Source organism: Bombus terrestris, chromosome 13, assembly GCF_910591885.1.
Source record: "Bombus terrestris chromosome 13, iyBomTerr1.2, whole genome shotgun sequence".
Classification (NCBI taxonomy): domain Eukaryota; kingdom Metazoa; phylum Arthropoda; class Insecta; order Hymenoptera; family Apidae; genus Bombus; species Bombus terrestris.
This window is the reverse complement of record NC_063281.1, coordinates 3,883,493-3,898,049: the sequence shown is the minus strand read 5'-3', so window position 1 is coordinate 3,898,049 and position 14,557 is coordinate 3,883,493.

Genomic DNA, 14,557 nt, shown 5'->3' with positions numbered 1-14,557 from the left:
TACGTAATAGTATATAACGTTATACGTTAATACGTAATAGTATATATCGTTATACGTTATATAGTAATAGTATATAACGTTATACGTTATATAGTAATAGTATATAACGTTATACGTTATATAGTAATAGTATATAACGTTATACGTTATATAGTAATATTATATAACGTTATGCGTTATATAGTAATAGTATATAACGTTATACGTTATATAGTAATAGTATATAACGTTATGCGTTATATAGTAATAGTATATAACGTTATACTATAGTACGGAATAGTATATATCGTTATACGTTATATAGTAATAGTATATAACGTTATACGTTATATAGTAATAGTATATAACGTTATACGTTATAGAGTAATAGTATATAACGTTATACGTTGTATAGTAATTGTATATAACGTTATACGTTATATTGTAATAGTATATAACGTTATGCGTTATATAGTAATAGTATATAACGTTATACGTTATATAGTAATATTATATAACGTTATGCGTTATATAGTAATAGTATATAACGTTATACGTTATATAGTAATAGTATATAACGTTATGCGTTATATAGTAATAGTATATAACGTTATACGTTATATAGTAATATTATATAACGTATAACGTTATATAATATTATATAACGTTATGCGTTATATAGTAATAGTATATAACGTTATACGTTAGTACGTAATAATATATATCGTTATACGTTATATAGTAATAGTATATAACGTTATACGTTATATAGTAATAGTATATAACGTTATGCGTTATATAGTAATAGTATATAACGTTATACATTATATAGTAATATTATATATTATATAACGTTATATAATATTATATAACGTTATGCGTTATATAGTAATAGTATATAACGTTATACGTTAGTACGTAATAATATATATCGTTATACGTTATATAGTAATAGTATACAACGTTATACGTTATATAGTAATGGTATATAACGTTATACGTTATATAGTAATAGTATATAACGTTATACGTTATATAGTAATAGTATATAACGTTATACGTTAATACGTAATAGTATATAACGTTATACGTTATATAGTAATAGTATATAACGTTATACGTTATATAGTAATATTATATAACGTTATGCGTTATATAGTAATAGTATATAACGTTATACGTTATATAGTAATAGTATATAACGTTATGCGTTATATAGTAATAGTATATAACGTTATACGATAGTACGGAATAGTATATATCGTTATACGTTATATAGTAATAGTATATAACGTTATGCGTTATATAGTAATAGTATATAACGTTATGCGTTATATAGTAATAGTATATAATGTTATACGTTATATAGTAATAGTGTATAACGTTATACGTTATATAGTAATAGTATATAACGTTATACGTTATATAGTAATATTATATAACGTTATGCGTTATATAGTAATATTATATAACGTTATGCGTTATATAGTAATAGTACATAACGTTATACGTTATATAGTAATATTATATAACGTTATGCGTTATATAGTAATATTATATAACGTTATGCGTTATATAGTAATAGTACATAACGTTATACGTTATATAGTAATAGTATATAACGTTATACGTTATATGGTAATAGTATATGACGTTATGCGTTATATAGTAATAGTATATAACGTTATACGTTATATGGTAATAGTATATAACGTTATACGTTATATAGTAATAGTATACAACGTTATACGTTATATAGTAATGGTATATAACGTTATACGTTATATAGTAATAGTATATAACGTTATACGTTAATACGTAATATTATGTAACGTTATACGTTAATACGTAATAGTATATATCGTTATACGTTATATAGTAATAGTATATAACGTTATACGATAGTACGGAATAGTATATATCGTTATACGTTATATAGTAATAGTATATAACGTTATACGTTATATAGTAATAGTATATAACGTTATACGTTATATAGTAATAGTATATAACGTTATACGTTAATACGTAATAGTATATAACGTTATACGTTAATACGTAATAGTATATATCGTTATACGTTATATAGTAATAGTATATAACGTTATACGTTATATAGTAATAGTATATAACGTTATACGTTATATAGTAATAGTATATAACGTTATACGTTATATAGTAATATTATATAACGTTATGCGTTATATAGTAATAGTATATAACGTTATACGTTATATAGTAATAGTATATAACGTTATGCGTTATATAGTAATAGTATATAACGTTATACGATAGTACGGAATAGTATATATCGTTATACGTTATATAGTAATAGTATATAACGTTATGCGTTATACAGTAATAGTATATAACGTTATACGATAGTACGGAATAGTATATATCGTTATACGTTATATAGTAATAGTATATAACGTTATGCGTTATATAGTAATAGTATATAACGTTATACGTTATATAGTAATAGTATATAACGTTATACGTTAATACGTAATAGTATATATCGTTATACGTTATATAGTAATATTATATAACGTTATGCGTTATATAGTAATATTATATAACGTTATGCGTTATATAGTAATAGTACATAACGTTATACGTTATATAGTAATAGTATATAACGTTATACGTTATATGGTAATAGTATATGACGTTATGCGTTATATAGTAATAGTATATAACGTTATACGTTATATGGTAATAGTATATAACGTTATACGTTATATAGTAATAGTATACAACGTTATACGTTATATAGTAATGGTATATAACGTTATACGTTATATAGTAATAGTATATAACGTTATACGTTAATACGTAATATTATGTAACGTTATACGTTAATACGTAATAGTATATATCGTTATACGTTATATAGTAATAGTATATAACGTTATACGATAGTACGGAATAGTATATATCGTTATACGTTATATAGTAATAGTATATAACGTTATACGTTATATAGTAATAGTATATAACGTTATACGTTATATAGTAATAGTATATAACGTTATACGTTAATACGTAATAGTATATAACGTTATACGTTAATACGTAATAGTATATATCGTTATACGTTATATAGTAATAGTATATAACGTTATACGTTATATAGTAATAGTATATAACGTTATGCGTTATATAGTAATAGTATATAACGTTATACGATAGTACGGAATAGTATATATCGTTATACGTTATATAGTAATAGTATATAACGTTATACGTTATATAGTAATAGTATATAACGCTATACGTTATAGAGTAATAGTATATAACGTTATACGTTGTATAGTAATTGTATATAACGTTATACGTTATATTGTAATAGTATATAACGTTATGCGTTATATAGTAATAGTATATAACGTTATACGTTATATAGTAATATTAAATAACGTTATGCGTTATATAGTAATAGTATATAACGTTATACGTTATATAGTAATAGTATATAACGTTATGCGTTATATAGTAATAGTATATAACGTTATACGTTATATAGTAATATTATATATTATATAACGTTATATAATATTATATAACGTTATGCGTTATATAGTAATAGTATATAACGTTATACGTTAGTACGTAATAATATATATCGTTATACGTTATATAGTAATAGTATATAACGTTATACGTTATATAGTAATAGTATATAACGTTATACGTTAATACGTAATAGTATATAACGTTATACGATAGTACGGAATAGTATATATCGTTATACGTTATATAGTAATAGTATATAACGTTATACGTTATATAGTAATAGTATATAACGTTATACGTTATAGAGTAATAGTATATAACGTTATACGTTGTATAGTAATAGTATATAACGTTATACGTTATATTGTTATAGTATATAACGTTATGCGTTATATAGTAATATTATATAACGTTATGCGTTATATAGTAATAGTACATAACGTTATACGTTATATAGTAATAGTATATAACGTTATACGTTATATGGTAATAGTATATGACGTTATGCGTTATATAGTAATAGTATATAACGTTATACGTTATATGGTAATAGTATATAACGTTATACGTTATATAGTAATAGTATACAACGTTATACGTTATATAGTAATGGTATATAACGTTATACGTTATATAGTAATAGTATATAACGTTATACGTTAATACGTAATATTATGTAACGTTATACGTTAATACGTAATAGTATATATCGTTATACGTTATATAGTAATAGTATATAACGTTATACGATAGTACGGAATAGTATATATCGTTATACGTTATATAGTAATAGTATATAACGTTATACGTTATATAGTAATAGTATATAACGTTATACGTTATATAGTAATAGTATATAACGTTATACGTTATATAGTAATAGTATATAACGTTATACGTTAATACGTAATAGTATATAACGTTATACGTTAATACGTAATAGTATATATCGTTATACGTTATATAGTAATAGTATATAACGTTATACGTTATATAGTAATAGTATATAACGTTATACGTTATATAGTAATAGTATATAACGTTATACGTTATATAGTAATATTATATAACGTTATGCGTTATATAGTAATAGTATATAACGTTATACGTTATATAGTAATAGTATATAACGTTATGCGTTATATAGTAATAGTATATAACGTTATACTATAGTACGGAATAGTATATATCGTTATACGTTATATAGTAATAGTATATAACGTTATACGTTATATAGTAATAGTATATAACGTTATACGTTATAGAGTAATAGTATATAACGTTATACGTTGTATAGTAATTGTATATAACGTTATACGTTATATTGTAATAGTATATAACGTTATGCGTTATATAGTAATAGTATATAACGTTATACGTTATATAGTAATATTATATAACGTTATGCGTTATATAGTAATAGTATATAACGTTATACGTTATATAGTAATAGTATATAACGTTATGCGTTATATAGTAATAGTATATAACGTTATACGTTATATAGTAATATTATATATTATATAACGTTATATAATATTATATAACGTTATGCGTTATATAGTAATAGTATATAACGTTATACGTTAGTACGTAATAATATATATCGTTATACGTTATATAGTAATAGTATATAACGTTATACGTTATATAGTAATAGTATATAACGTTATGCGTTATATAGTAATAGTATATAACGTTATACATTATATAGTAATATTATATATTATATAACGTTATATAATATTATATAACGTTATGCGTTATATAGTAATAGTATATAACGTTATACGTTAGTACGTAATAATATATATCGTTATACGTTATATAGTAATAGTATACAACGTTATACGTTATATAGTAATGGTATATAACGTTATACGTTATATAGTAATAGTATATAACGTTATACGTTATATAGTAATAGTATATAACGTTATACGTTAATACGTAATAGTATATAACGTTATACGTTATATAGTAATAGTATATAACGTTATACGTTATATAGTAATATTATATAACGTTATGCGTTATATAGTAATAGTATATAACGTTATACGTTATATAGTAATAGTATATAACGTTATGCGTTATATAGTAATAGTATATAACGTTATACGATAGTACGGAATAGTATATATCGTTATACGTTATATAGTAATAGTATATAACGTTATGCGTTATATAGTAATAGTATATAACGTTATGCGTTATATAGTAATAGTATATAATGTTATACGTTATATAGTAATAGTGTATAACGTTATACGTTATATAGTAATAGTATATAACGTTATACGTTATATAGTAATATTATATAACGTTATGCGTTATATAGTAATATTATATAACGTTATGCGTTATATAGTAATAGTACATAACGTTATACGTTATATAGTAATATTATATAACGTTATGCGTTATATAGTAATATTATATAACGTTATGCGTTATATAGTAATAGTACATAACGTTATACGTTATATAGTAATAGTATATAACGTTATACGTTATATGGTAATAGTATATGACGTTATGCGTTATATAGTAATAGTATATAACGTTATACGTTATATGGTAATAGTATATAACGTTATACGTTATATAGTAATAGTATACAACGTTATACGTTATATAGTAATGGTATATAACGTTATACGTTATATAGTAATAGTATATAACGTTATACGTTAATACGTAATATTATGTAACGTTATACGTTAATACGTAATAGTATATATCGTTATACGTTATATAGTAATAGTATATAACGTTATACGATAGTACGGAATAGTATATATCGTTATACGTTATATAGTAATAGTATATAACGTTATACGTTATATAGTAATAGTATATAACGTTATACGTTATATAGTAATAGTATATAACGTTATACGTTAATACGTAATAGTATATAACGTTATACGTTAATACGTAATAGTATATATCGTTATACGTTATATAGTAATAGTATATAACGTTATACGTTATATAGTAATAGTATATAACGTTATACGTTATATAGTAATAGTATATAACGTTATACGTTATATAGTAATATTATATAACGTTATGCGTTATATAGTAATAGTATATAACGTTATACGTTATATAGTAATAGTATATAACGTTATGCGTTATATAGTAATAGTATATAACGTTATACGATAGTACGGAATAGTATATATCGTTATACGTTATATAGTAATAGTATATAACGTTATGCGTTATACAGTAATAGTATATAACGTTATACGATAGTACGGAATAGTATATATCGTTATACGTTATATAGTAATAGTATATAACGTTATGCGTTATATAGTAATAGTATATAACGTTATACGTTATATAGTAATAGTATATAACGTTATACGTTAATACGTAATAGTATATATCGTTATACGTTATATAGTAATAGTATATAACGTTATGCGTTATATAGTAATAGTATATAACGTTATACGTTATATAGTAATATTATATAACGTGATGCGTTATATAGTAATAGTATATAACGTTATACGTTATATAGTAATAGTATATAACGTTATGCGTTATATAGTAATAGTATATAACGTTATGCGTTATATAGTAATAGTATATAACGTTATGCGTTATATACTAATAGTATATAACGTTATACGTTATATAGTAATATTATATAACGTTATGCGTTATATAGTAATAGTATATAACGTTACTCGTTATATAGTAATAGTATATAACGTTATGCGTTATATAGTAATAGTATATAACGTTATACGTTATATAGTAATAGTATATAACGTTATACGTGATATGGTAATACTATATAACGTTATACGTTATATAGTAATAGTATATAACGTTATACGTTATATAGTAATATTATATAACGTTATGCGTTATACAGTAATAGTATATAACGTTATACGTTATATAGTAATAGTATATAACGTTATGCGTTATACAGTAATAGTATATAACGTTATACGATAGTACGGAATAGTATATATCGTTATACGTTATATAGTAATAGTATATAACGTTATACGTTATATAGTAATAGTATATAACGTTATACGTTAATACGTAATAGTATATATCGTTATACGTTATATAGTAATAGTATATAACGTTATACGTTAATACGTAATAGTATATATCGTTATACGTTATATAGTAATAGTATATAACGTTATGCGTTATATAGTAATAGTATATAACGTTATACGTTATATAGTAATATTATATAACGTTATGCGTTATATAGTAATAGTATATAACGTTATACGTTATATAGTAATAGTATATAACGTTATGAGTTATACAGTAATAGTATATAACGTTATACGATAGTACGGAATAGTATATATCGTTATACGTTATATAGTAATAGTATATAACGTTATACGTTAATACGTAATAGTATATATCGTTATACGTTATATAGTAATAGTATATAACGTTATGCGTTATATAGTAATAGTATATAACGTTATGCGTTATATAGTAATAGTATATAATGTTATACGTTATATAGTAATAGTGTATAACGTTATACGTTATATAGTAATAGTATATAACGTTATACGTTATATAGTAATATTATATAACGTTATGCGTTATATAGTAATATTATATAACGTTATGCGTTATATAGTAATAATACATAACGTTATACGTTATATAGTAATATTATATAACGTTATGCGTTATATAGTAATATTATATAACGTTATGCGTTATATAGTAATAGTACATAACGTTATACGTTATATAGTAATAGAATATAACGTTATACGTTATATGGTAATAGTATATGACGTTATGCGTTATATAGTAATAGTATATAACGTTATACGTTATATGGTAATAGTATATAACGTTATACGTTATATAGTAATAGTATACAACGTTATACGTTATATAGTAATGGTATATAACGTTATACGTTATATAGTAATAGTATATAACGTTATACGTTAATACGTAATATTATGTAACGTTATACGTTAATACGTAATAGTATATATCGTTATACGTTATATAGTAATAGTATATAACGTTATACGATAGTACGGAATAGTATATATCGTTATACGTTATATAGTAATAGTATATAACGTTATACGTTATATAGTAATAGTATATAACGTTATACGTTATATAGTAATAGTATATAACGTTATACGTTAATACGTAATAGTATATAACGTTATACGTTAATACGTAATAGTATATATCGTTATACGTTATATAGTAATAGTATATAACGTTATACGTTATATAGTAATAGTATATAACGTTATACGTTATATAGTAATAGTATATAACGTTATACGTTATATAGTAATATTATATAACGTTATGCGTTATATAGTAATAGTATATAACGTTATACGTTATATAGTAATAGTATATAACGTTATGCGTTATATAGTAATAGTATATAACGTTATACGATAGTACGGAATAGTATATATCGTTATACGTTATATAGTAATAGTATATAACGTTATGCGTTATACAGTAATAGTATATAACGTTATACGATAGTACGGAATAGTATATATCGTTATACGTTATATAGTAATAGTATATAACGTTATGCGTTATATAGTAATAGTATATAACGTTATACGTTATATAGTAATAGTATATAACGTTATACGTTAATACGTAATAGTATATATCGTTATACGTTATATAGTAATAGTATATAACGTTATGCGTTATATAGTAATAGTATATAACGTTATACGTTATATAGTAATATTATATAACGTGATGCGTTATATAGTAATAGTATATAACGTTATACGTTATATAGTAATAGTATATAACGTTATGCGTTATATAGTAATAGTATATAACGTTATGCGTTATATAGTAATAGTATATAACGTTATGCGTTATATACTAATAGTATATAACGTTATACGTTATATAGTAATATTATATAACGTTATGCGTTATATAGTAATAGTATATAACGTTATACGTTATATAGTAATAGTATATAACGTTATGCGTTATATAGTAATAGTATATAACGTTATACGTTATATAGTAATAGTATATAACGTTATACGTGATATGGTAATACTATATAACGTTATACGTTATATAGTAATAGTATATAACGTTATACGTTATATAGTAATATTATATAACGTTATGCGTTATACAGTAATAGTATATAACGTTATACGTTATATAGTAATAGTATATAACGTTATGCGTTATACAGTAATAGTATATAACGTTATACGATAGTACGGAATAGTATATATCGTTATACGTTATATAGTAATAGTATATAACGTTATACGTTATATAGTAATAGTATATAACGTTATACGTTAATACGTAATAGTATATATCGTTATACGTTATATAGTAATAGTATATAACGTTATACGTTAATACGTAATAGTATATATCGTTATACGTTATATAGTAATAGTATATAACGTTATGCGTTATATAGTAATAGTATATAACGTTATACGTTATATAGTAATATTATATAACGTTATGCGTTATATAGTAATAGTATATAACGTTATACGTTATATAGTAATAGTATATAACGTTATGAGTTATACAGTAATAGTATATAACGTTATACGATAGTACGGAATAGTATATATCGTTATACGTTATATAGTAATAGTATATAACGTTATACGTTATATAGTAATAGTATATAACGTTATACGTTATATAGTAATAGTATATAACGTTATACGTTAATACATAATAGTATATATCGTTATACGTTATATAGTAATAGTATATATCGTTATACGTTATATAGTAATAGTATATAACGTTATACGTTAGTACGTAATAATATACAACGTTATACGTGATATGGCAATACTATATAACGTTATACGTTATTACGTAATAGTATATAACGTTATACGTTATGTAGTAATAGTATATAACGTTATACGTTATATAGTAATAGTATACAACGTTATACGTTATATAGTAATGGTATATAACGTTATACGTTATATAGTAATAGTATATAACGTTATACGTTAATACGTAATAGTATATATCGTTATACGTTATATAGTAATAGTATATAACGTTATGCGTTATATAGTAATAGTATATAACGTTATACGTTATATAGTAATAGTATATAACGTTATACGTTATATAGTAATAGTATGTAACGTTATACGTTATATAGTAATATTATATAACGTTATACGTTATATAGTAATAGTATATAACGTTATGCGTTATATAGTAATAGTATATAACGTTATACGTTATATAGTAATAGTATATAACGTTATACGTGATATGGTAATACTATATAACGTTATACGTTATATAGTAATAGTATATAACGTTATACGTTATATAGTAATATTATATAACGTTATGCGTTATACAGTAATAGTATATAACGTTATACGTTATATAGTAATAGTATATAACGTTATGCGTTATACAGTAATAGTATATGACGTTATACGATAGTACGGAATAGTATATATCGTTATACGTTATATAGTAATAGTATATAACGTTATACGTTATATAGTAATAGTATATAACGTTATACGTTAATACGTAATAGTATATATCGTTATACGTTATATAGTAATAGTATATAACGTTATACGTTAATACGTAATAGTATATATCGTTATACGTTATATAGTAATAGTATATAACGTTATGCGTTATATAGTAATAGTATATAACGTTATACGTTATATAGTAATATTATATAACGTTATGCGTTATATAGTAATAGTATATAACGTTATACGTTATATAGTAATAGTATATAACGTTATGAGTTATACAGTAATAGTATATAACGTTATACGATAGTACGGAATAGTATATATCGTTATACGTTATATAGTAATAGTATATAAGGTTATACGTTATATAGTAATAGTATATAACGTTATACGTTATATAGTAATAGTATATAACGTTATACGTTATATAGCAATAGTATATAACGTTATACGTTATATAGTAATAGTATATAACGTTATACGTTATATGGTAATAGTATATGACGTTATGCGTTATATAGTAATAGTATATAACGTTATACGTTATATGGTAATAGCATATAACGTTATACGTTATATAGTAATAGTATACAACGTTATACGTTATATAGTAATGGTATATAACGATATACGTTATATAGTAATAGTATATAACGTTATACGTTAATACGTAATAGTATATATCGTTATACGTTATATAGTAATAGTATATAACGTTATGCGTTATATAGTAATAGTATATAACGTTATACGTTATATAGTAATAGTATATATCGTTATACGTTATATAGTAATAGTATATAACGTTATACGTTAATACGTAATATTATGTAACGTTATACGTTAATACGTAATAGTATATATCGTTATACGTTATATAGTAATAGTATATAACGTTATACGATAGTACGGAATAGTATATATCGTTATACGTTATATAGTAATAGTATATAACGTTATACGTTATATAGTAATAGCATATAACGTTATACGTTATATAGTAATAGTATATAACGTTATACGTTATATAGTAATAGTATATAACGTTATACGTTAATACGTAATAGTATATAACGTTATACGCTAATACGTAATAGTATATATCGTTATACGTTATATAGTAATAGTATATAACGTTATACGTTATATAGTAATAGTATATAACGTTATACGTTATATAGTAATATTATATAACGTTATGCGTTATATAGTAATAGTATATAACGTTATACGTTATATAGTAATAGTATATAACGTTATGCGTTATATAGTAATAGTATATAACGTTATACGATAGTACGGAATAGTATATATCGTTATACGTTATATAGTAATAGTATATAACGTTATACGTTATATAGTAATAGTATATAACGTTATACGTTATATAGTAATAATATATAACGTTATACGTTATATAGTAATATTATATAACGTTATGCGTTATATAGTAACAGTATAGAACGTTATACGATATATAGTAATAGTATATAAGGTTATACGTTATATAGTAATAGTATATAACGTTATACGTTATATAGTAATAGTATATAACGTTATACGTTATATAGTAATAGTATATAACGTTATACGTTATATAGTAATAGTATATAACGTTATACGTTATATAGTAATAGTATATATCGTTATGCGTTATACAGTAATAGTATAAAACGTTATACGATAGTACGGAATAGTATATATCGTTATACGTTATATAGTAATAGTATATAACGTTATACGTTATATAGTAATAGTATATAACGTTATACGTTATATAGTAATAGTATATAACGTTATACGTTAATACGTAATAGTATATATCGTTATACGTTATATAGTAATAGTATATAACGTTATGCGTTATATAGTAATAGTATATAACGTTATGCGTTATATAGTAATAGTATATAACGTTATACGTTATATAGTAATAGTATATAACGATATACGTTAGTACGTAATAATATACAACGTTATACGTTATTACGTAATAGTATACAACGTTATACGTGATATGGTAATACTATATAACGTTATACGTTAGTACGTAATAATATACAACGTTATACGTGATATGGAAATACTATATAACGTTATACGCTATCACGTAATAGTATATAACGTTATACGTTAATACGTAATAGTATATATCGTTATACGTTATATAGTAATAGTATATAACGTTATGCGTTATATAGTAATAGTATATAACGTTATACGTTATATAGTAATAGTATATAACGTTATGCGTTATACAGTAATCGTATATAACGTTATACGATAGTACGGAATGGTATATATCGTTATACGTTATATAGTAATAGTACATAACGTTATACGTTATATAGTAATAGTATATAACGTTATACGTTATATAGTAATAGTATATAACGTTATACGTTATATAGTAATAGTATATAACGTTATGCGTTATACAGTAATAGTATATAACGTTATACGATAGTACGGAATAGTATATATCGTTATACGTTATATAAGAATAGTATATAACGTTATGCGTTATATAGTAATAGTATATAACGTTATACGTTATATAGTAATAGTATATAACGTTATACGTTAATACGTAATAGTATATATCGTTATACGTTATATAGTAATAGTATATAACGTTATACGTTAATACGTAATAGTATATATCGTTATACGTTATATAGTAATAGTATATAACGTTATACGTTATATAGTAATAGTATATAACGTTATGCGTTATATAGTAATAGTATATAACGTTATACGTTATATAGTAATATTATATAACGTGATGCGTTATATAGTAATAGTATATAACGTTATACGTTATATAGTAATAGTATATAACGTTATGCGTTATATAGTAATAGTATATAACGTTATGCGTTATATAGTAATAGTATATAACGTTATGCGTTATATAGTAATAGTATATAACGTTATACGTTATATAGTAATATTATATAACGTTATGCGTTATATAGTAATAGTATATAACGTTATACGTTATATAGTAATAGTATATAACGTTATGCGTTATATAGTAATAGTATATAACGTTATACGTTATATAGTAATAGTATATAACGTTATACGTGATATGGTAATACTATATAACGTTATACGTTATATAGTAATAGTATATAACGTTATACGTTATATAGTAATAGTATATAACGTTATGCGTTATACAGTAATAGTATATAACGTTATACGATAGTACGGAATAGTATATATCGTTATACGTTATATAGTAATAGTATATAACGTTATACGTTATATAGTAATAGTATATAACGTTATACGTTAATACGTAATAGTATATATCGTTATACGTTATATAGTAATAGTATATATCGTTATACGTTATATAGTAATAGTATATAACGTTATACGTTATATAGTAATAGTATATAACGTTATACGTTATATAGTAATAGTATATAACGTTATACGTTATATAGTAATAGTATATAACGTTATACGTTATATAGTAATAGTATATAACGTTA